The 25253-nt window shown below is 36.8% G+C and overlaps 2 long non-coding RNA genes across 4 annotated transcripts in view; both read left to right on the top strand.

The window, feature by feature from the left end:
• The window catches only part of LOC104690393, a 28363-nt gene extending 21801 nt beyond the window's left edge, over positions 1–6562 (top strand). The window contains exons 2-6 of one of the 3 annotated variants that reach the window (XR_005601569.1): positions 2722–2876; positions 4255–4334; positions 4590–4637; positions 5074–5240; positions 6489–6562. This is a non-coding gene — a long non-coding RNA (uncharacterized LOC104690393). The remainder of the gene's footprint in view (positions 1–2721; positions 2877–4254; positions 4335–4589; positions 4638–5073; positions 5241–6488) is intronic. The other 2 variants (XR_002045780.2, XR_002045782.2) reach the window with 2 other exon arrangements.
• A 6537-nt stretch (positions 6563–13099) lies between these two features.
• On the top strand, positions 13100–22402 carry LOC109144789. Its single transcript, XR_002045783.3, has 3 exons — positions 13100–13189; positions 18545–18799; positions 21318–22402. It is a non-coding gene; the product is annotated as an uncharacterized LOC109144789 (long non-coding RNA).
• Positions 22403–25253: the final 2851 nt, after the last annotated feature.

Genomic DNA, 25253 nt, shown 5'->3' with positions numbered 1-25253 from the left:
AAAACTCTCCATGAGAAAAATCTCTGTGAGAACCAAGCTGGGAACAAGAAGGGAGTTTTGAGAAGGTACAGCTGTGTAGATAAGACCGAGAGAGAAGGAAGATAAACTTTGAATTCTTTTAATCATAACATAACTGTAGAAGCTTGCCAATGTAAGTCCAATTATGTAGAAATAGAAATTTGCTTTAATAAGTTTTAAGCCACTTAAGAGTTAACAAGCTGGTACACTATATAAGTGCCTCTGGATTGCTGATAAACGGAGTTTTGCTCTTATCAACCATATTGGCTGGTCTGCAAGTAACTCTCCCCGCTGGAGTCGCCGGGCCTCTCATCTTTTTACAATTCCAACACTTAAGGTTCTCACAAGGTTTTTTTGGTTGGGTTTTTTTATTTCATTTTTTTTCCCCCATTTGTTAGTTTTTTCTTTTTTTGTTTCCCTATCCCCTGCACCCTGAGCTAATTAACTGAATTCTAAGACGAGGGCATTGAAATCCAACGAGGACAGCTAATACTTGACAAACACAATGCATTAATCTGGAGACTGGGAGAACCACAGACACACTCAGACAAAATGATAATGACAAATAGACTTGGCCATCTCTTGTGGCTCAAGTCAGAATATGTGAAGACCTAACAGACAGTAAAAGGTTGCTAATTACTTATATTTAGTTTTGACTGTAATTTTGAGGCAAAGTTTATCCCCGGAGTCTTTACAAATTTATCTTCCAAAAAAGCCACTGGAGAGCCCATAGGAAGAATTTTGTATCTACAGTATAATAGCATTGATGAAAACCTTGACTTAAGATCATTAACAGCAAAAATAGCATAATTGCCTTTGAATTTTTTTTTTTTTTTTTGATAGAGAGTAATAACTTTGACTTTTATGTGACTGCAGTTTCCTTACAGACTGAAATTCCATAAACCAGAGAGGGCCAAATGATGAAAACAAGCAGGACTAGCTTTCTGTTTGGGGAACCACTGTGGAGTGGAGAAAATAAGTTGTTTCAATGCTTTGGCCAAGGAATAATTAGCATAAAAACATTTGAAGAATGGAAAATATAGGAATTTATTGAGGAAAAAAAGTACAGATCCTGTGTCCTCTCATGTTTTTAAATAGCTGGTCTTATAATTCAGCCTCTTAAGCTGCAGGTGCCAACAGCAACAATGCCAGTATACCAAAAGCACTGAATTCATAGAGGCAGAATAATGAGGCCAAGCTTTATTATGTTGATTAAAAAATGGTTTTTGAGTTCTGTTCCTGGTCCTGGGAGAGAAATTCTCTGCATCTGAACAAATTGCAAAACTATTCATTATTGATTTTGCCACTCTGTTTTTTTCCCCCCACATTGGAGGAGGTACACAGTGCAGGAGAAAATGTGAGCTTTTAATTTTCATGTTGTGTAAGACAGCTTTTCAGGCAATCAGTCATGGGTCTGAGCCTCAGAGTAGGACCATGTCCAGTGAGAAGGATTACTTGCAAGAGAAGTAAGGGTAATGGTACTGTTGAAGGCTAATCACACACATTTAAAGGAGGGAGTGTAGATGATGGAGAAACAGACAAAAAATCTGGAATACACAAAAGACTGTCTAATCTTTGTAAAGTGAGGTTTTGAGAGCTTTTCCTAGGAGTGTGAGCAGAAGAACTGGTTTAAAAGAGACTCAGCATAAAAGAAACCAGTCAATTTTTTGACTGCATACAGATAAGGAAACAGGTAAGGACATATATAGTCGTGAGAAATGGAAATGCTGAAGGATGTTGAGACAGACAACCTTTTTGTAGGAGATGTGATGTGTTTCAACACGTTGGATGATGCTCTCCACCTTTTCTCTCCTCCATTGACTTTTAATGTACTTTGTAACAAACAGGGAAACAAGCGCATGTGCTCCGCTCCATCAGCCTCTGCCATCTCCAGACATTTTTGGTCAGTTTTCACATTTGTTACTGTAATAATCTGTCACCTAAATAAAGCAAGGAGGCTCTCATTCAGTCTGTACTATGACCAGAAGTAGAGATGGCTTCAGACCCAGAAAATCACAAACTTAAATAACCATTTTTTTCTCTTTTGTTTGTTTATACAAAACATTTGCTAGGAAAATATCAGGAGAAATATTTTGAAGATATCCTTATAGTTGATTTTGCATCCTTGTCGGTTTGCTCACAGTTTTTCCTTTATTGCAGATACTAATTGAAATCCGTCCTATCTTACAGAATACCTGGGCATGAAGTAGGTTATTCAATAAAATTTTTCCAATCCTAGGGGCTTTGATTTATGTATTCAATCTAATGAAACGCAATTAAACCGCCATTCAGAGTATGTATGGAAGTGGGTTCACCAGTCATCAGTCACAGGCTGGCTTGCCTAAATTAAAGTTTGAGGTTTAACACCAACAGAGTTAATATTAATGTAACTTTCATATTGTCACATATACTAAGGGGCAAAGGAAATATTGCCTTCAGAAGAAAGGAGCAGGTGCAGGCCAGGGTTTCCATTCTCCAATCCAATGCAATAGGTCAAACAAGACTTCAAAATAACATTTGAATCAGTTTTCTGAACTTCAGGTTCTCTAGTGAATCACAGGTCATTTATTACAGAGTTTCTTTACAAGTGGAATGGTGTAACATCTTGTCATATTACTAGGATGAAATAATTTTTTTTAGATTATCTATAAAGCTTATTTCAGCTGGTTACAATTCTTCTCACAAATGTTTTCATCATTTCAGACATGAACATGACCCATGGAGTCACTGCCTACTGGAGCAAACAAACTCCAGCTCCAGTAGGAGCTCTAATTTGTTGTGATTAGGCCAGATCTGGGTGATCAGAAGCTGACAAAATTACATTTGAATGCTGCTTTGTTACAGTGAGATATTACAGGGTAAGATCTGAACATCTCTCCTAGTCTCATACACCTGAAAAACTAGTTTGAAGTGGATTCAGCTCATTGAAAAATCATAAACTTTACTTACTACCTTGGTTTCTGTTGATCAGACTATGGCAAAAGAAAATATTTTGGAAAGACTGTTTCTAGACACATAAAAAAAAAGAAATGTGAAAGGCAAGAAAAAGACTTATTTGTTGGGTCTCATATGTTGAATATAGGTTTGGATTCCTTGGAAATAAGTTCATTAACTCCAACTGCCTGAAAAATTGCATGGGAGTATTAGAGAAATCAATAAACAATTTGTATGCAGGTGTATTTGGAATTACTTGTAGTTTCAGAAAAACGTCTTCAAAGCTAAGGTCTGCCACTAAAACTTCATTGACACTTTTGGGGTTTTTTTTGCACCAGTACACAGTCGGAAATCGCACAGGACTATGCTTAAGACTGAGGTAGACTTGGGGATTCAAGCACTACAGAGAAACAAGTGAAAATGGAGGATTTGTCTGAACTATTGCTTAATGTTTGTCAGAGAGTCACAGATTTTAAAGTTATTATGGTGAAATGAGAGTAGTGAAGGAAAGGAGCCCAAGAATACAAACTGGATTAGCGTGTAACAACTGGAGGAAGTGTTGTCTCATATCTTCTTTGATATCCAAGATACATCCTACCTATTCTGGGATGACATTAGATGTCCAGACTTTCTTTATGTTGGAATTGGGCCAATTGCCAAATTCAAATCTGTTGCACAAATTTTTCCACATGATATTCTTCTAAAAAAGATGAATCAAATGCTTAAAATCAAATTGATATTGCTTTAATGAGTTTCCTTTGCTTATTTTAAAATGGTGGGAATAGAGAGCCTGTGTTGGAATAGATGACATCTGGGAAACTTTGTATTACAATGGCTCAGGGAAGCCATTACACAGTGAAATCCAGTTTTGTGATTTTCACAGTGTAGCTCTGAGCTCAGACCCATTCCTGCCTCAAAGGTTTTGTTCCCCACCTGATGTTATTGAATATTAGAAGAATTTCTGACAGAATGTTTCCCAAAGGCAACAAATTTCTATAATATACCATTGTTCAAAAAACACGCAATACCTTAGTTTTCTTTCCTCATATAACTCCAAATAAATTAATATGTTCCAGGGAATGTAATTTTGCAATACTGTGGGCAACAATAAAATTCCAACATATAATGTTCTGTATAGTAACAGGTCTCAGGAAGTGGTTTCTTAGCTGCCTACTGAAAACTTGCACTTCATGTTTCCTACAGTCTCTGCTTTCAAACAACAACCCCCAGCAGACAATAAATAAAAAATTCCCCCAGAAAAATCCAGCTTTGATTTGCTTGTGATTCTTTTTTCTTTTTCAGCTTAATCCTGCTCAGTGATGGCCTGAACTGTAACTTGAATTTTTGCCTCAAAAGTGTTTCCAAAATTTTTCTGGGAACAGGTATGGAAATAGTATCTTCAATATATTAGCTCCTCACTCTACATTTGGAAGTTTTTATTTCTCATCATTTGGCCACACAAATTATGAGAGGTTTTGTGGCTTTTAATAGGTCTCATATTTTTAAATTTCAATTAATTCAATAATTTGAATTTATATGATCTCATTGTATGTAATAATTTGAATGCACATCACATGTTGAACTTCATGACTGAGTCTTTGGAAGCAACTCAGAATAACATCTGTCTTTTTTCACAGGTTGATCATAATACTGACTTGTGGTTGGAAATTGCCTGCCATATCCAGGTTATTCTCAGTTACCTCAAACTTGTGGGCATTTATAACATTAACAAAAATGTAATTAAATATCAAGTCCCCTTAATTTTTCCTATGGAATATTTTCATTTTCATCTGTATTGACAGTGCTCCTAGCATAGGTTTATCAGCAAATATCACTGACATCAACATGGTGCATGTCTTATGCAAAAAATACAGATGAAAATATTCAGATCCATCCCAATTCCCACCCTTCAGGAGCTGTGATAGAGAAGTCTCTTCAGGCAGATGTTTTTCTTTTCAGTGTTGTCCTTCATCCCACCAAATAATTCACTGTTAAATACCAGTCATTGCCAATCCATACTTTTTCTGGTTTCCTACATATTTTACATTTCTTCCACATTTTATTATCTTTTTTTTTCTTTGGGAAATCTGCCTTTCATTTAAAATATTTACTCTCTTCCAGAAAACAAATAAGACAAATATTTTCCATTGGAAACAAGGACATGGTTTCCCAGTTGGCTCCTGTTACTACTATTAAGTCACTACCCCTTTTTGGAACTCTGAAAGTGCACATAACCCTTTGAAATAAGCTTAAGTGAGAGAAGTCTTGTGTTCATTTTGACAGAAAAGGTAAATATTACTCTTTCATTTTTTTTAGCATATGTTTATTTTGATTAGTAACCTATTTCAAAGATTTTGAGATAGTAAACATTCTGTCTCTGTTCCCAGAAAAGTTAAGATCTTGAGTAAATACTGGAAAGCTTGAACGGTCTCACAGGTAAATATTGACAGAATAAAATAAATTACTTGTGAAATGTGGCATAATGCTGCAATCAACAGAAAACTGAGAGGTGGTTAAGAGGCCAGCTTGATGGAAAACAAATATTCAGAAATTCTAATGGGAAGATTCATCTGCTCATAGATGAAGCCCCCTCTCAATGTCTGAATAATTCTGAAGGACAACATTGATTTTATACTTTGAAGCACAGAATCAAGTTTAAAGGTTTGTGTTTAAACAATGCGTAATGTAGTCAGATTAATCTTGAAAGAAATAATTTTCAGATACAAGTGTGTGAAAGATATAGATGTCAACAGGACAGATGGAGAGATATTGCAGCTTATCATTCTTAGATGAAGGAATGTGTTCAAATGATTTATCCTAATTGTATTTTTATGCTTCCTACAGTAGATCACTTATAAAGGCACTATCTATAATTTGTCAGTCTAGCATAGCTTGCTTTTGCTGAGAAAAAATAGAGAAGGCATGAAGAAAGCTGTGATATTCTTTAATATTTGTTGAATAAAGTGCCAGAAGGAAGATTTAACATTTTTGCATGCATCTGTTTTAAAACAAAAAATCATTTTGCTAGACATTGATTTCCAGAAGCTTGATTAAAGACTAAGAGTTTGGTTATTGAAAGCAGAATGAGACATGAAAATAAGAACATAATAGGATAAAAATATACATGATTTGAAGTTTTAAATGGAATGTCTGTGCCAGGTTGTCTCTGACTATGTGATAACAAAATTCTGGCTTACAGGCAAAAACCACATCTATTTGTTTACTTTAAACACCTCTTTTCTGACCATTGGACTCACAGTTGCATATCTAATTTTTTTTGTTTTTTAAGACTGTTGTGAAGTTGCCAAATGCCTACTGAAGCTGTGGCACACTAAAGTGATTCCATATTGATCACAAACTTCAAAACATGGATCAAGCTTTTGATTACAATTGGTCCCAAATATTGAACACTTGGCCTTTTTTTTTTTTTGTAAGAGATGATGAGATGACATCTAATACAACTGCTGCCAGTTTGAAAGCTGAATTTCAGGACTGTGTTTTGAAGCAAACTTAGAGATTTTTTTTTTTATTTGCAGTATTTCTGTAAATCATCTAGAACAGAATTTTCTTAGCAAGTCCTAAGGCCTCCAGCTTCTCTGATTATTAAAGGCAAGTAAAGAGTTCTTAAGCTTCCTTCCTTAAAGTCTACTCTTTTCTTCCACTTTCTTATGGTGATGGTACAAGTTGACAGGTTATTGGTAAGGTATCTGTAAGCATGATTTTGTAGCTTACAAAAATACGCCTTCCTTGCACAGTGTAGTGCAGATAAATACCTCTACTGAGGACCCTGGTTGTTACAGCTTATTTGAATAAAGAGTAGGTAACAGGGTCTGAGAGGTGTGTAGAGGGAGAAAGGGAAGAGTGGCATTTTCCCTCCTCTTGTACAAGAGGTGTTGGCCTTTACAAATAAAATATAAATATTGTTTCCTTTATAAACAAGGAAACAATAGTTGGTGTCAAGGACAGGACAAAGCTATCCAGCCTTTTCACTGCTTGAAGTCTTCTACAAGATGGATGGGATTTCTTCATCAGAGGAGTGTCTTTCATGTGGAAAGCTGTGTCGTGTGTACTCATATCAGGTCATACACATCTAATTGTTCACTTCCTAGAACAATGAGTAAGCATTATTAGGACCCCTCTTTGTGAAGGCTAATTACCTCCATATTGCTCTGCCGTCCTGGCAGCATGGTTTTTCATTCAATACTGACTTGGTAGAAATGGTTTGTCTGGAAATTCAATTTGACTTTGGCTACAGCTCAGAAAAAAAGCTCAGCACTCATTAAGATTACTAATGATGAAGTTTATATTTTATGAATTTCTCAATACTGTCTTTTTAGATGGAAGTGCCATTTTTCTGGAGTAAAAAACACAGTAGTTCATATCATCTTGTAGGTAATTTCAGCCTACAGGCTCTCTGCCTCCCAGATAGATGAGAGTTATTACCCTGTGAGGCTTTTCTCAGGAAACAGACAGAAAATAATTTATTGAGTTGCTTTTTAGTGATGCCTTTTAAATTTGTCATTAAATTTCTGCATTTTTCTCTGTGCATGGAAAACTCTAGTATAGTTTTTCAAAATTCTATCTATAGGGTATAAAGAGAGCCTTTTTAAAAAATTTTTGTTGTCTTTTTTTTCTTTTTAAGTGATTAAACATTTTGTGTACTTGATGGATTTCCTTTATTGTTCTTAATGTCAATATTTCAACAAATAAAATGGTTATTGTTGTCTTTTATAACACTCTGTGCAATAGTTTTTAACTTCAATTAGGCATATCAACTCAAAAGTAAAGATTTCATAAGTTTTAAGTAGCATCTGCTATAATAACTATCCATTAAATTCAGAATATAATTACAGACATGCACAATGCAGGTCTGAGGCCTGATTAAACTGATGTTGAATCTTCAATTGTTTAGATTTTAGCATTTGGGCTGTCAATTAAACTACGTTAATTACAGTGCTTAAAATATTTTTCCCAGCTATTGTGAGTGTTAAAGTAAAAAAACCTAGCTGTTGGATAGCAGTAATTATTTCCAGTCCAGGGAAATAGATTATCAGTAGCAGCATCAGACACAAAACTTAAATCTACTTCAGGACTCCAAGATAGAAAACCGCTGTATGCAGCTGCAATTTATCAGGGACTTCCAAACATCATGCTGTTTACTTAAAAGTTGATAAATGTGGCACTTCAGCTCTCTCTTCTGCAAGGTGTCCACCTTCTTCTCCTCATCTTCCCTGCTCGGGAGACCTTCACTCAACTACAAGATAAAACTCCTACAGACTTGATCCCAAAGTGAGCCACTCTGAGTTAATTCCCATGATTTAAATGCAGTTCCTGAGCTTTTTGGTATTAGGAGTGAATGTCATAATGGAAGATTTGGTTCAATAATTACAGCCTGTTGAAGTCAGTGGGATTTCTGATAGAGCAAAGAGTTACTGAGCATTATGCAAATGAGCCCAAATCATTACACAGCTATTAAATGACTGTGTGCACCAGGAAGGAAGAAAAACTGTTGGTGGCTATAAACACTTGTAATTAACACTGATGGAAAGAAATGAAGCAAAGGGCAATCTAGGCTGAATGCTAGAAAAAATGCTTAATGGTAAGGTCTATTGAACTGCATGAAAGTTCACTGACTAATGGAAGCAACTTTCAGTTATAACACTGAACTGGACAAAGAAATGTGTTCTAGGAACTTTTTCTGACATAGGGAGCTGAATAGTGTCTTTTCAGAATATATGAATAATTATTTTCTTTAAAAATTTTGTTATCCAGGCTGTAGGTTTTGGCAGTAGATTCCTTTCTGCTTGAAGATTTTGTATTTTGACTTGCAGGTGTAGGGAAATACATGTAACTTTGAAAATATAATTCTGGTGGTGTGACAGGTACAAATTTTCCAGTTGCCTTTAGAAAATAAAACCAAGGAGAGTTCAGGACTTTCATGAGAAATCTAGACTGAAATGTTTCCTGCAGAATTGAGAAATGGGAGAATGGCCACAGGCTAGACAAAACTGTATTTAATTCTTTAATGGTTCCCACAATCACAGAATGGTTGAGATTGGAAGGGACCTCTAGAAAGCTTCTGGTCCAATCTCTGACGGAAACAGGGTGACCTAGAATCAGGACTGTGTCCAGTCAGCTTTTGATTCTCTCCAGGGATGGAATCTCCAAAACCTCCCTGATCAACCTGTGACTCTCCTTGGTCATCCTCACAGTCAAATAGTGTTTGTTGTTGTTCAGAAGGAACCTCCTGAGTTTCAATTTGTGTCCATTGCCTCTAATCCTGTCACTAGGAGAGCAAACTACCTGGTTACTAGCCAACATACATTTTTGGTTTTTGGATGCTGTTTACTAAAATGGCCAAAACCTGCCCAGACTATTTTTTTCCCCTTATTTATTACCAGTTCCAGTTGCCAGCAGAGAACTCCTTAGGAAGAGTTAATTCTGTAGCTGCATTTTCAAACTCTAGTTGTCTGATTTGTGAGAAGGTGAGAAAATGTAGACTGTGCATGAATTTCAAATCATCTCTGTGAGGTGATGCAGTGAAGCTTGAGAAGGATTCTGAAAAAGCTGAATTTGTAGGCCTGAAAACTGAGTTGTTCAATCATGTGTTGTTCAATCCTTAAGAAACTGCAAAATACAATTCACCCCACCTTAAAAAATAGACTGGTAGTACCCATACCTTCTGCTTTTATGATTAATGCTTAAATTGGAAGCATCCAACCTCTCTTAGATGGTGATATAAAGAACAAGAAGCTGGGATAAGAAATCTGCTACTACCCTAAGCAAATGCATCTTAGAAGGAAGTTTCACATGACACTATTATTGGTATAGACCTGGCAAAAGTTTGTCCTAGGTTTTTATGAGATTCAGAAGAACCAGTTCAGTCCAGTATCTACATAGACATGTCTCTGTTCATATACAGTGTGAGAGGCCTTATGTACAAACTTTGGCTTTACCATAATTACCAAGAGAAAAATTAATCACCAGAGAAATACCTTGAGAAATTCAGTAATCACTGATTTCATAGTAAGCATTTTATATATAAAACGAAGTACTTATTTGTGAATAAGTATGGAGAAACTGTTCCACTTAAAAGCTCTGATTTCCTATGCATAACAAATAAAAGAACTTGACAGTAATAAAAATACAGAATAATACAAAATAATTTTTTTTTTCAAAATCAATGACAGATGATTTTTGGTTTAAGGTGATATAAAATATTGGAACATGGCTTTGGTACCTAACATATAGCTGCAAAGATTTAATGTTGCTGAGCAGCTTGCTTGGATGCCTTTCCAATGATTTGCAAAGCCTTGAGGATTTCACAGTGATTAACTCTACCATATGTTTTTTTGCAAAGGCCAGTTTTGCCAGGCCATCAGTTTATATGCAGATTAAATTGGCAAGTGTGATCAAACTTTCACAATCAAGTAAAGTAAATATTAATTGCTTGTAACTGCTTTTGGTTTTCTTACTGCAATTGGAAAGTTACAAAATAAAGAAGATAATGTAATAAATGAAATTCCCATTTGAGATGGCATCTGGAGTAGCAGAAAATTCTCCTGTTGTCATGGGCTATAGCTACCAGTTATGTTACATATAAATCATTTCACTCATCACTGGTTGGCAGATTTTCTTGGCACCACCAACATTCACAGTGGTTGATTCTCTAAGAAAAGGCTGAGAAATATTTTCTTCTTTAACTGTTTATGAATGACTTGTGTTTGGTACTTGAAAAAAAGGCAGATTTCTAAGTATGTGTTAGAGGTTTTGGGCCCTGGGAATGGGCAGGAACAGGCAGGTATGAATAGATACACCATGAGATTAGCTCAGCTGGTTAGAGCACAGAAATAACACCAGGCTCATGGGTTTCATCCCTATATGGGCCAATCACTTAAGAGTAGGACTTGATGATCCTTGTGGGTCCCTGCCATCTTGAATATTCTGTGACTTAGCTAGCAAGGAAGGGATCAGAGAAACACTCCTTCTGCAGCAACTGATTGTCCAATGAAAGCATAATGAAAGTATTGCTCCTCTGGCCATAGACAATGAAGTGAAACAGATTAGATACTGTTTTGTAGGAAAATGTGAGGTGTCTGCCATAGAAGGCTTCAAACCAGGGTCAGGAAGTCATCAGTCCAAAAATGCATTTTATTACTATTGTCCATTGCTCAATTTAAAAAAATCCATATAATCTCATAAACAAATAAATAAATAAATATATGTATATATTTATGTATATATATATGCATGTAACAGATTTACAATTTATAAATAGATTGGTGGATAACCACGTGCTTTTGTCCTGAGAGCTCAGTCTCTGTCTGCCAGGAGGGAAAAAACATTTTGCTCTCAGAAGATTGATGAACTGCTTATATCTGGTTATAGATGGCTTCACTTAGACAATAATGTTTTCTTAATTTTTGGGTATGTGAGGATGTTTTCCCAAGGAAAAGTCAAGTTCAAAGTCCTGGCTGGTTTATGTTCTCAGAAATCTTGATGCTGGGAAAAGGGAAAAATATGAAAAAAAATGCAGTGAGAGATGTAGGTTTAGAATTTACCTGTGTCCTCAGATTGCAGTGCTGTTTTAGCATGTCAGTCCTAAGGTTTATGTAAGAGCAGACACAGAGCTGAGCTTGTGGTTAGAAGACAAGAAGGGGGAGATCTAACACTGATACTGATGAAAACTTGCAGATTGTTTTATTTCTGTGAACCTATTCGTTAAACCTTTGCAACTTTATTGTCTAATTCTGGATGTGAAAATGAATTCCTAATATTTGCTTATCCTATGTTCTTTGCAAACACTAAAGCATGTAGATAACTACTCAGTACAACTTCTAAGGGTCTTAAGAGAGAAAAGGGACATGTTCTTGTTTAGAGGAGCTAAAGTATCTTGTATTTGTAATACAGCTTCTCTGTGGTGGGAATACCTTCATGTGCAGAGACTCAACAGTGACTCCCTGATGATGGGAGAAGCCACCAGAAATTCAAGGGTTTACAGTATGTTTATAGTAAGCTTCCTGCTCTTTTAGACTGGAGACACCTAGAAGAGGTACTGAAAGCTAGGTAGTGAAATCAGGCCTGGTTTACATTAACAGATCCTAGCCCTAATTGTTATGTCCCAGGAAAAGGTTTTTATGCTGAACTGGTCATGCACACTGAGAATTAGGGGAAGAATAATTTTATTCCCCTTAACCATATTAGTAGCTACCATGGTAAAAAAAGTTAGCAGGTTCCTAAAAAAGCACAACAGGTATTCAGTAGGATGAAGTTTTGTCTGGAGGGGGGAGGTGGGGATATTGAAGACTAAAATAGATATCATAGCTTAGAGGTGGTCAAAAATTTAAATTAGGGGAGCAAATGAACATGGAACAAAAAAGAGGAAATGAAGATGACAATTTAATGGATAGCAAGGAAATGGAAGTATTAGCTGTAATTAAACACTTATCAGGGGGAGACAGAAAATTAAGAAAGGCTGAATAAGGAAATAAGTGATTTGCTAATCAAAGCATCTAGGGGAAATCAATAAATGCATCAGGGTGGTACATCCTAGAAAGAAGAAACTGCACCACCATGAATATAAATGACTCAATAAGAAAGAAGACTATGCATAAATATTGAGAGTCTAAATAAAGAGGAGGTGAATTATATCTCATTAAAGGGAAGGTGTTGGAGTACTTGGAAACATTGCCCATATTGATCATTTGAGACAATATACACTTCCTATGATACTGGTGAACAAAATCCATTAGGAATGAAATTTGACATAGGGATGAACCAAATTTTAAACCAGGTTAAATAATAAAGTTAGAATAATTTAGATGTCACGTCATGTTTAGAGGTACATATCTTAAGTATGTAATTAACTTAGCTAAAAGTTGTAAACTTTGCTTTGTCTTAAGAAAATATGCTGTTAAGTGTAAGAAATTGCCAGACCTCAAGAAGATTGCAGTACTGCCTTTTTTATTTTTAAAGATATTTTTTTTCTGTGAATATAAAAATAGAGAATTTTAAGAGACCAGTCCTAGAAAAAAAATAGGTTTATTAGACTAAAACAGAGTCCTTTCTTAGATCATTGATAAATAATAAAACTGAATAAAATGAATAAAATATGTCAGTAATTCTTTCTTTGTTGGACCACAGGAGATTTCTTGGATGACCAGGAGGTGGAGAAGGAAGGTCACTAACTCTGAAGAAACCTTTATTGTATGAAGGAATTGACCAACAGAGAAGGAAGGTATCCCAAAGCTCTTTTCTTGGAGACAATGTAGAAGAAAACATGAGGGATGTGGGAAATTGAATTGCTGATCTCAAGATTTCCATGTTAGTTATGGTAGCTATCAAGGAAAATGGAAGAGTTCTAAAACCTTTGGAAAGCTTTTCCCTTCCCACTATGTGTACACATGTATGCAAACAAAGAACATGACATTTGGAAATATAGTAGCAAGGAGTAAAGGAGGAAATAGAAAGAAAATGGCAATAAAGAAGAAAAATATGTGTCACAAAATGCCAAGGCTCATGGACATAGTAAGGAAATAGCTGACTTGTATTTCATTAGTTTCGTGATGTTAGCCCTTGTGTTAGAAGAGTAAGTTTTACGGGTATAACAGACTGAAATACTGCCTTTATTTTCAGCTGTCATCTTCAGAATAAGGGTTAGAAAATTCTCTTTGTTCCCCCTCTCTCTCTCTCTGTGCCCCCACAGGACAGGTAACCCAAGAGCACAAGCTAATGCTTACTGGGTCCTCTTTAAGGGATACACAGGAGAAAATCCTCCATTCACACTGAGACACACTTCGGTGGAAAATGAGTGATGTATATAGATCCTGGTGTAACCCACATTTAATTTACCATCTGCTTGGTGTTGCAAATTAATCTTAAATTAATCAGTCTGCACCTCGAAAACGTGGATGTGTCTGAAATAAAATTCATGTATACATTGATTGTAGGCTAGATAACAGGAAGTCATTCAGAGAGCCAAACACAAATGGTTGGATGAAAGGCATCTATTTGCACTCTAACTCTATGAAGGCAAGACAGGTGTGACTGCTACAAAACAGAAGAAAAATTTTGATTCACTTTAACAGTGACCCCAATAAGTTGTTTGGTGTTCTGGAGGTATATTTATGAACAAACCTCCTTATGATTTCTGATACCATGGCATGGCAGGTCATCTTGATGTGGAAGTTAAAACCACATCTTCCTATTGCAAAACATGGAGATAATCTTCAAACCAGAGGCCTGAATCTAGGTCTTCTCTATTTTGCAAGCCCCAAATGGCTGAGCTGGGAGGGAGCTCTGGAGACAACCCAGCCCCCAGTTCAAAGCCAGGTCAGCCAGGGCAGGATTCTCAGTGCAATGGGTGGGTCCCTAAACCCAGAGGTTACAAAGAATGTTCAATTTCTTTTTTCAAAGTCCCTCAGCTGAAGAAAGAGTAGTGATGTGTTGTTAGAGAAACAACATTATTACAGCTGGCGGTGGTGTCCGAGGCTGTGACCCAGGAAGAGATGACCGGTCCGGGGAGATGGTCCCGAAAGGAATCGCCTTCCTGAGGTCCGGTGTCTTCCTCTCAGCCGCTGGCAGAGGAGCCCTTGCAGAAGCTGTCAGCTCTTTAGTGATTATCAGCTCGTGATTCCAGCTCAGCTCTGCAGGGCAGCCTCCAGGCCAAGCCAGACCAGAGAGAGAGACGAGAGGACCCGTATGGCTGGTTCCGCACGAAGGTAGCTTTATTGTAGGTTCCCTCCGGCGAAGGGAAGGCCAGGGACGAGCTCTCTCCCTACAGAGGCGAATTGGTCTTCTTTTATAGGGATACAGGGGATCAGCAAGGGGACCAATGGGTTACAGAGGGTCTGGGACAGACCAGTGGGTTACAGAATGATCTGCATAGGGTCTCCCAAAGGACTGTGGGTCTACTTTTCCTCACCATGACTCAAAAGTAGTCACCTTTCCAGGGAGTCCTGCTGGGCGATTGTGAAATCTTTTATCTCAGCAGACATCCCTCCAGGGCAGTGGCTGGGCATATCCCACACAACATATCATATAATCACTTTGTTTAGGTTTGTGCTGGGAATCTGGGAGATGTAACAGTAAATCAAGCAGAGAAGGTAAAGAGACATTTTTTGGATTAGTGTTCCAACAAATATGTTACAGTTTGAGGCAGGCTATTCTAGACAGAACCCTTCTGGGGGAGAAAAGACCCCTTAGTGGATCTCCAACTTGTTTAAATATGCTAGTTACTTGTTCAGCAATGTTACTGCTGAATAGTGTTACATATACCAGAGAGGTATAAGGTGAACTTTAGAGGCAGAACTCCCTCTCACTTTCAGTGCATTTGAGCTGGTTTCTGGAATACAGTTAGGTAGATGGCAACATAATCAGCTGTAAAGTTTTTCTTTTCTGCCCTTTAAAAGGAAATTTAAAATAGTGGATAAACTGAATTCTTAAGTAATTACAATGACCTGTTAATTGCCACAGTGCAGGTTGCCACTCCAGCTGATTTGCTGATGAGGTACTCAGGGACAATCTTCTGACATTTTCTAAGGGCCCTGAGAAACGTGTGGCTGAGCACCCAGCTGACCTCCCTGCTGCACTGGGTAAACTACAGGTTGCCTGAATGGTTTGTGATCCCACATCTCACTGCACCATTTAAATGCCTGCTCAATTAGATTTGCCACTGGTGAAGGTGGATGAAATGAAGCTGCTGAGCCATCAACTAGGGAAGCAAGGTAGAAGCACATGTTCCCTTTTATTGTGTCACTACAAGGATATTTGCTCAGGGATAGGACAGAGAAGATTGTCGTCATTTCTGAGTTGCTGAAGGATATCTTCATATATATGTGCAGAATAAGAATTAGAATCAACTAGTAAAAATTTCATCTGTCTCTCTTAAAAGTAAACGGATATTAGTACTGAAGGAAGAAATGGAGTCTTCCTGTTAGTGTATCAGGTCTGAAACTGAAATATTCAGAAGTGGGAATACTTTCCTGCTGTTTTCTAGACAAGGTTAAAAGCCTTAGTTGGGGAAGAGGATTTGATGACTTCAGACTCCTACAGACCAAAGTGAAAAGTGACACTCACACTGAGGTCAAAGTAGGTGAAGGATCAGGGTAAGATTTGTTCAAACCCCTGGGTGCAGACTGTGATAGATCAGTAACAATGAGCAGTGCCTTTCGTTATGCACTATTCTATTAGGCAGTGGGCTGGAGGTGAGGTAAGTTAAAAAGCTGATTGATGTGATTGTCCTGAAATCTCAGTGTGTGTGGGAGGAAATACATAAAACAATCCTCTTGTCAAGCATTCCTCTTTACTCAAAGTAGAAGAGTATGTAATTTAAATTGAATAGATGTTTTTTTCTACTTGCCACTGTCATAGGATGAAAAGAATGAAAACTGTAGAGCAGCAGTCATATAGAAAGTACAGAAATAGCACAAGGAGGGAATGGTTTTAACTGCAAAGAGAAGAGATTTAGATTAGATGTTGGGAAGAAATTCTTTACTGTGAGTGTGGTGAAACACTGCCACATGTTGCTCAGAGAAGCTGTGGATGCCCCAGCCCTGAAAGTGTTCAAGGCCTGTTTGGATGGGGCTTTGAGGGTCTAGTGGGATCACTGCCCATAATGGGGGGAGTTGGAACTCGATGATCAGTTAAGTCCCTTCCAACCCAAACCATTCATTACCATGATTTTATGAAGTGTTTTGATTCAGGATGAAAAGAAGTTTAAACACAATTTGGGAGGAGGAAGGAGGGAAAAGAAAACCATTGATTTTGGATAAATTTTAGTTTAGTTTAGGTATATTTGATAGAATCTACTGTCTTTTCAACTTGATGATTTGAAATTAAATTTTGAAAAGATTTTTCAATTTGGAAAACAATTTCCAAAACCACTTTCAAATAGCCTTTTCAGAAAAGCAGAATTCCAGTTTAATGAAAAAAAGTGATGTTCCAACTCTTGGTTTTCTTCTACAAGAAGAAAAGTAACATCAAGAGTTAAGTTTATTCAAAAGAAGACAAAAGCCTTTTATTTAGACACAGATTTAGATCCCAAGTCTCTCTTGCTCTCAAATACTGCATTCTGAACAAGAGAAAACATGTTTCACTGCTGTCATTATTTCAATGATAGACTTCCACAATAAGTTTGTTTAGAAATTTGATTTTTTTTAATTACTCATATATCCATCAAATGAGTGCCATGGTAATATAGCATATGTTTAATTTGAAATCCTAATTATGCCAGATGTTTATGGAAATTCAATTCTCTGTTTTGTTGGTCTATTTCTTACACACATATATAACATATTTCCGAGCACAGCAGGACTGCATAAAATAAAAGGGCTGGGTACTGGTTAATATGGAAGGCAGTCATTAGTGAAAATTAAATTAATTGTATTATGCATTATATGCTCTTGGTTTTTATGAAAATACTAGAACAAAACAGCAGGATTTCTTGAGAACAGAGAAATCCTGTAAACAAAGCATCAAATACCTCACCAGGAAGCATTAAACTTCTGAAAACTAGAAAGAAATGAACCATAATTTCTAGCCTAATGGGGAGGTTAGAATCAGAGTCTCTAAAATACTGTCTGTACTTTCAATTCACATCAATGACTTTGCTTAGTCTTTTTAGCCTGTTGCTGGTAAATTCAGGTAGTCTTCAGAGTAATTCATTTCACACCACAGAAAGATTCTTCAGACTCTGGTCAACTGGATAGGACTGGATCACATTTAAACACAACATCCTTATTTGTCATTTACTTCATTGTGCTTGAGAAATTCTTGGAAATTTTTAAAATCAGTTTTTGTTTTCAAATGATAGAGAAAAAATCTGCCAAGACTAGATTACAAAAATCTGGCAGAAAGAGTTGTTCTCCATCCAAATGACCTTTTAAAATTTTCCTTTTTTTTGTCTGTGTATGTAATTTTGTATTGATTACACATATACTGAATTGATCCATGAACTTTTAACAAGCTAATTGCTGTGATATCTTGAATGTCCAATAAATAAACAGAGGTTAGCCAAGCATGATGTTATCCACCAAAACATCTGCAGACATTGAAACATATCCCAGTTGGGTTTTTCAGTGTAAAGGCATGGATTTAGTGGATTCAATTTGTGCAGTGCCAAAATGGAGCCACTAAAAGTCTTTTTAATTGATCACAAGACCTTGCGGCCTGTTCTAATCTGGAGCCTGAAAGCTACATAGGCTATAAATCTCTTCTGAGTATTTACAAATTCACTCCTATTTTAAAAAGTCACCAGAAGGAAAATTACCCCATCGGAACACTTTTCCAAATAGAAGAGAGCCTGAAGCATCTATTAAAATTTCTCATTTTTTTTTGTGAAAACCTTTAATACAATATTGATAAGTAATCACTAAAATGTGAAAGTTTAAATACCTAGGCTGTATACAGTGAGGTATATAATTCAAATGGACATTAAGAAATCTAAAGTACTCCATTACTGCAGTAATCTGTAACTGTTGTTTACTTGCTTTGCTAGTTTCCTTTTTCTTTATAGGTGAGAATTTATGTAAACCATAAATAATTTTTTAGTAATTTTTTCTCAGGTATTTAATTTGGTGCTTCATTTTATTAGCTCTTCAGCTGCAAATTGCACTGCAGATCAGTATGACACAAAACAATATATTTTAATGGAATAAGAAGATGACCAAGAGTTGTTCAAATGGAAAAACAAGAAAATAGTTGGAGCAGAAAAAGAGAAGGGCTCCGAGGAGTGTCAGTGATGCAGATGGAAAACAGGAATCTGTAAAACAAACCTTTTGACTTGCATCTGTGGAGTGAGCTTGGAATAAGAGCGCTATCCAAGACACACTGCCTAACATGATGAAAGGTAGGACAGCTGGCCAAGGGCTTAGTCGTCATGTAGGGACTGATATTTCAAACAAAGAAAAAAAAGAAAAAAGAGCCTATTATAGAAACAGCCAAATCACTGACAAAATGTTGTTAGAAAGCATTAAATCCTACAGAATTCAACAGAATTGTTTGATTTCTTTTTTTTTTTTTTCACAAGTGACTAAACTGGAATGAGCAAAACAAAACTTCAAAAAAGCAAAGTGAAAAATATTTCTTTTCTGGAATTGATGATCACCAAAAGAGGTGTAACATAAAACTTTTTAAAGCTTTTGAAGATTATTAGGTCTCTGGTGTTTGTGGGAGTGCTTTTAAAACTGTTTTGAGGCTGATCTATCAGTGACTAACACAGAAAAATGGGATGCCGTGACACATGGTTTTCAGGGATACCACAACTAAAAAAGTGAAAAGCCACAAAACATGACAAATCTTATATCTGATTTTTATGGTCTTTCTAGGGAAAAAATATTCAAACTAAATAATTCAATTCCTGCAATATCTGTTTCCTTCTCTTTTCCTTAAATTTTGTTGCTTGGGGTCAAGGGACCTTTTTTTTGCATTCAGACCAGTGTTAGTAAAAACTTAAGAGGTGATTTGAGATATGCAGGTTTAAATCAGGCTTAAAAAGTTGCATTTATGCATTTGTATTATTTCCAATACTGTGCATCATATGGTAACAAACCTTTAAAAATGTGCTAGGCAGTGCTATGCACAGCTTAAGGGTTGGCTTAAGCAACATCCAAAGCATCAGACTTATCTGAAGATAAGTCAGAACTTCTGACTTTTTCTTTGCCTTTAGTAGGTGCTAAAGAAGGGTTCGTTAAGATACACTTCTAACTTCCTCATATAATGACCCTTAATTTTAAAATTAAAGGAATGCTGTAATGTCTCAGGTCTATAAATGTGTATTTAAGTGGTGGCATTGACTTTGTCTTTGGCAGGGTACACATGTAGTATTGTGCCTAAATGCTCTCTGTAAAATACCAGCCAGCTTGCCTAAAGGTGGCATCTGAGTGAAGCAGATGAGTAATGAAATATCCCTTGTAAGGCTCAGAATTAAAACTGCTCTGTGAGAAGAGGACTGCTGGGGCATTTTCAACATTTTCATAGGAACAGTAGGATAGTGCAACACTACTTCGGTAACATTAATTCAGACCCAGTGAGACCATGCCTTGTGGCAGATGGTAAGACACTGTTTTGCACAGAAGCATGGACCCCTCAGACATCTTAGGTATTTTTCTCTCCATTTCTTACCATTGTAACTCTCATATTTTTTCAGCATCTCTTATCCTATTTTGAATTTTGTTAAGCTTTCTTCTTCACTACTATTTGTGACAGTTAATGAGAGCACACAGGACATTTGCTTACTCTGTGAAAATTACTGTTTTCTGTTGTGAAATGTAGATTTGGTGCTTCTGGTTTCATGCACTGGCTAGGGACCCTCACCTTGGCTTTTCAGGCTCATCTACCTTTCTTTGGGTGTGTTCAAAAACTCAGTGTACATGGTTTTATAACTACCCCACATACAGACAAAATTTCTATATGTATATTGCCTTTGTCAACTAACTTGATGTGCATCCGTAATTTGCTCCCTCTAGAGGGGGTTAGTTTACAAAGCCTTTGCAAGAAAGAGGCAAGATTCAGTCCTGAAACACTGCATGTGTTTAAGTGCATTCGATCCATGCCTAACTCAAATAATAAAATGCTGTGGCATTGGCTTGGAAAATGCTAATGGACAAGGATCATTAAACAAGGCAATAGTCACACAAAGGTAATTGTCACAGTACTCTTCTATTGCATTTTCATGCCTACATAAAGATAATTTTATAAAAAATTTCAGTTACATTGAAGCGTAATTTCATTTAGAAATTACATCTTCATTCGATTATAATATATATATGTATAATATAAAATGCATTTACGTTCAGTTTCCTTTATTATCTTTTGTGTAGATCTGAAAAGCTGACTTGCCATTCCTTGAGGCCATTTTTTGAGGCCGATTCCCTCCTCATGCTCATGGTGACAGCACTACACTTATTCACAGATATAATAGTACTTCACCAGATGGATGAAAGCAGATGGGCTGGTTTCTTCTTTTTTCCTCCCTCTTAGTCTCTAAGGCTAAATTTCTTGCATCTAGTAAATTGCCACTACTTTTGCATGGGAAAAAATAATAAAATTCTTTCATAAAGTAATTCCTTAGCCAGAACTAGAAATTCATGCGTGAAAGTTTAAAAATATTTAGAAGGACATTCACAAAAAACTATGCAAAATCCATAAGTTAATACAATTCCTCCACTGAACGGTAAGAAGCAATTCAAATGCAAATTCTTTTATTATTAACCTTTTATTTAAACTTCTAGCTTATAGTATCACTGATGCATTTCAGCAATTCAACTGAGTACTTAATTTTATTAATTCCTCTTAACAATACTGTTAAAAAGGTTGGTTGTACAAAACTGTGTGAAACCTAACACTTTTGTTGCCTTTAAATTCAGGTTTGTGCCTATGAGAATCTCCTTTGGTCCTCATTTTATTCTTCAGAGAGAAAATAGAATCAATAACTTCTTCATCAAAGACATTTCATGCAGCAGTGAAAAGCTAACCGTTTATGTACAGTTTCAGACATTTTAGCTGTCTGCTTCACAGGAAGCACCATCTTCTAAAGAGAAATTTGACTGATTGCACCAGCCAGCCCAGACAACTGATGTGTTTGGTACAGGGAAGATGTGGGCAGAGCTGCAGGGAGGGCAGTCACTGACACAGGCTGCCCCTGCCACAGTCTCTCTGTGTGAAAATGCAGTTCAGCTTCTTGTGGAACAAGACAGCTGAGCCTGAAAGAGCTGTGACCTCGGGTAAGATCTGCCTAAGAAAACAACTATGCAAGCAAAAAGAAGCTTTAATAGGAAGACTGAAGGTAAACACAATTTTTTGTTTGTTTGTTTTGATGCGTTTTTGTTTCAGCAGCAGCATGTTTGCAACAAGCAGCAAAGTCTTGCAAAAGAATGTGTAGAAAGGGTTTCTGGCTACAGAAAAATTCCATCCCCCACTCCATAGCAAGTAATAAAACACAAAGCCTTTTGGGAAGATTTATAGAATCATAGAACCATAGAACGGCTTGGGTTGAAAAGGACCTTTAGATGTAGTCTAGTCCAACCCCTCTGCAATGAGTGAGGACATCTTCAACTAGATCAGGTTGCTCAAAGCCTGTGCCACCTGACCTTGAAGTCTACATTTGTTACCTCTAATGTGCTCTCTTTGGGAGAAGCACAGGGAACAAGACTTAGACTTGGCAGGCATTTGTCACAATCCTTCACTGAGGCAGTTGGACACATCTGGACAGTCGACACCTGTAGACTGAGGATCTTGTACCTTTTTGGGTGTCAGAAGGTACTGAGAGGAAGCAAAAAGTGCACATTTGCTGTGGTATGTAGTGTTCCTCTCCAGGGAGGTTTCAGATTTTCTGAAGCTATGACTGGAAAGTTAGTTCTGCTGAGAAGCACTCAAGAAAGGCTTGAAATGAAACTAAGCCTACTCAGTCCTTGCTGAACAAGTTTTATGTTTTAATAATAATACCCCTCCCCTCCCCCCCCCCCCCCCCCCAAATCCTTTGCTAACATTTTGTTCTCTTTTTCCTTTTGGAGAAACTCACAAGACATCAAATATGTCTTAATGATGGGACTTGGGAGGATGACACTATGAATGAAACTAAGTTATAAATGAACACTCTTATGCAATGTGAATGTTCACATCAAAAATGGAATACTATCCATCAAAAATGGAATAATGACTTTTGATCATCCTTCCGCCTGCCAATGGTGGATTTAAATTCCATTTTAAAAGTGTGCAGTTTTTTGGCACAGGCAAGAGACATAGTCTGTGACTGTTCTTTGAGCTTTCCAAGTGTGGGATGGGTGTTGAATGATGCATCAGCACTATCATGAATTCAGCTTTCACTGAGCCTTGTAAAACATGCTCATGTGAAACCTGTCCAAATTTCATAGCAGATGTCTTAGAAAGATATGGTACCATCAACATGCAATAGTAATAAGATTTTATAAGTAATTGTAATTAAGAGAGAAAAAAAGTCATGTTTGTCCAATTTTAGATGGAAAACAGCATGAACTGCAGGAAGGATTCTCTCATAAAAGCACATGCTATAACCTAAAATTGTTCCTAGGACTAAGGAAAGAGACAGTAAATACAGGAATTTTATTTGAAGGCCAGAGAAGAAATAGAAGCCTCATAGCCATTTCATGACAGGACAGCATCTGGTTAAGCTGCAGAAGATAATGGGTCTACTTCAGAAATGAATGGGATGATGGAAGTTCTGGTTAAGTGGAATTTTAATAGCACTGGGAATTTTCATTGCAATTCTATTGCACTATTGCAGCCTTGTGTTTTCAGAAACACTCAGTTATCTTTTAAAAAGGTCTCTAGGGATAAAATAGATCCTGATTCCTCTGACATATCAAGTCAATCTATTCCTACCAATATTAAAATCCCTAAAACCATGCTATGGGGAAAGCTCTTGTAGTCAGAATCATTGCAAGAAAAGTTCTCAAGGGTACACAAATGTATAGTTGTGCCTTCACCTGTTTTCTCAAGCACATTGAAAACTGTTCTGATTCTTGCCAGGACAGGATTAATGTTTGCAGCAGCAAGGAGGGGACATGGCTGGGACACAAAGGTTATTCTATACCAGTTTATGTTACTTTCCTGGATGGAGAAGGGCTCCCTTCTGGGTGGTGTAGTGTGGTGGAGGGAGAGGTCAGGTATTGTGGGGGTTTCTGTGAGAATCATTTGCCTCTTTCTTGTACCCTCTTCATTAGTATTGGTGCTGTTACTGTTTGTTTTCTTATCTCATTGTTTCCAGTAAATTGTTCTTATCTCAACCCCTGATCTTTGTGCCTCCAATTCCCCTCTCCAGCTCACTTCAGGGAGAGAGAGGGGGAGTGGGGTGCAAGTGGGGGACACATGGTTTGGAGAGTCTCAGGGGAAGCACTAAATTGGGGGGTACCATTCCTAAACCACATCAGCCTTATTTGTAAGTTAACCCTGTCCTGGCTGGAACCAGGACAAAGAGCTACTCCAACTACCCTACATAAAGCTCCTTCTTCAAATGTAGTTGTGGTGGTGCCAACTCTATTGAAACTGTACTACAATTGGACTCTAGTGTTTTTAAAATATTAAAAAATACCTTATTCTTGACCTTCCTGGGCATAATTTTCATGTATTTCTCTTTGTAACTGTCAACTTTATTTGCATTTCATTGTTATCAGTTTGAATTTCTTGCCTCTATTTCCCATGTGCTGTGTATTGGAGTTTTGTTTTCTCATAGTTTTCTTTTCAACTCAGCAAGTACAGATTTTAATTAAAAGCACTTTCCTTCTCTGGAACATGCTAAAATATTTTAAAATAATTCCCCTTTTTCAGTCACATTTATATAATTTTATTTTCCTCCTCTTCAGTCTTGTACACTTCTGTGGTAAATTAAAAAAAAAAAAAAAATCATTCACCTTGAGTTGTGGCTTGTCTTTCTAAATTAAAAATTAACCATCTTTTCACTTTTTACTGACCATATTGAAAAACAGTTTTCAGCTTCCAGATCCAGCAGCAGCATGTCGACATTTGGGTATTGGAGTAATTGTTTAACAGCAAGTGGTCATTAATTTTGTCATGAAAATATGCAGGACAATGTAAACAGTTTTTTAGAAATGCAAAATATATATATGAGGGAGAACTAAAGGATTAACCCACCTGTCTGCAACTGTTAATAAAACTGCTAATCTGCTACTTGCTCAGAAAACAAAAATCAGATCTGATAGACTGAAGCATTTTCATCCCCACAATTTTCAGTGACAGACAAAAAGTTACAGGGAAGCAAAGCCTACAACAATCCTAACTTGGTTTAGTGCATACAATTTATCTCTCTACCCACACTCAATTAGACAGTATGGTGTGAGACTCATCTAAATTTCTTGTTCCAACACACAGACACCCACCATTGAAGTTAATGGGTTTTATATTATTTTAAAGAGATATCCTAACTAAGTTAAATTAACAAGAACATTTTATTCAGCACTTGCAGTGGATAGTCTCTTGCCAATCTCAGGGGCATTACAGCTTGGTTCACACAGAGAGTGTGTCTGGTTAAACACATCCACGCACTGATATGTTCTCGACTCATCAGACAGATTGGCTGAATTGTATTACATGATCAGAGCTCTAAGAAGCTGAAGTTAATGTCAACATTATGTTTCTTGCTTATGCACAATCTGCAGAATGAAATTACAACTGGAGTATTTGGAAAAACACATATATTATTAACCTTTAGAAAGTTATGGATTGAGCAGTGGTAAAGCCAAGCCTGAAATCAAGGCACCTTCTTTAGGGTCTAGGAAACAAGTCTTACATGGAACAGCTCAAGGAAC

The sequence above is a fragment of the Corvus cornix genome, chromosome 2 (assembly GCF_000738735.6).
Source record: "Corvus cornix cornix isolate S_Up_H32 chromosome 2, ASM73873v5, whole genome shotgun sequence".
Lineage (NCBI taxonomy): Eukaryota > Metazoa > Chordata > Aves > Passeriformes > Corvidae > Corvus > Corvus cornix.
Note: the sequence above shows the minus strand (reverse complement) of the source record. Positions and strands in the feature narration are given on the sequence as shown.